The sequence below is a fragment of the Octopus bimaculoides genome, chromosome 24, assembly GCF_001194135.2.
Source record: "Octopus bimaculoides isolate UCB-OBI-ISO-001 chromosome 24, ASM119413v2, whole genome shotgun sequence".
Lineage (NCBI taxonomy): Eukaryota > Metazoa > Mollusca > Cephalopoda > Octopoda > Octopodidae > Octopus > Octopus bimaculoides.
In genome coordinates this window covers 28556948-28557330 of record NC_069004.1, presented here as the reverse complement: position 1 = coordinate 28557330, position 383 = coordinate 28556948, and the positions used below count along the sequence as shown (strand labels likewise).

The following is a 383-nucleotide window of genomic DNA, read 5'->3' as shown; positions in this document are numbered from 1 at the left end:
ATATATATATATATATATATATATATATATACATATGTATGTATATATATACATATATATATGTATGTATGTATGTATGTATATGTATATATACATATACATACATAGAGAGTCGTTAAGTAATCTAGGCAATATGGTAGGAATCAATTGGCTCGCTTTATCGATGAAGTGTAAAAGCTAAAAAGCTACTTTGGCGAACATTTCTTCTCTGAAAGCTGTCATGCTATGCTGAAGTTCTTTATCTACTGCGATGCTAAAGTAGTCATTTACCTAACATTGCCACATTAGACTTCTTCAAGACATCGAAATTCCTCAGTTTTTCAACTTTTCTGTAACAAGAAAAGGAATATATATAAAAAAAACCAGTATGTTTGTAAGCATAT

General features: G+C 28.2%; 1 long non-coding RNA gene across 1 annotated transcript in view; it reads right to left on the bottom strand.

Annotated features, from left to right (window-relative positions):
• Positions 1–123: 123 nt before the first annotated feature.
• Positions 124–383, bottom strand: part of LOC106877267 (uncharacterized) — an 88602-nt gene continuing 88342 nt past the window's right edge. Inside the window, exon 5 of the long non-coding RNA XR_001410364.2 lies at positions 124–329. This is a non-coding gene — a long non-coding RNA (uncharacterized LOC106877267). The remainder of the gene's footprint in view (positions 330–383) is intronic.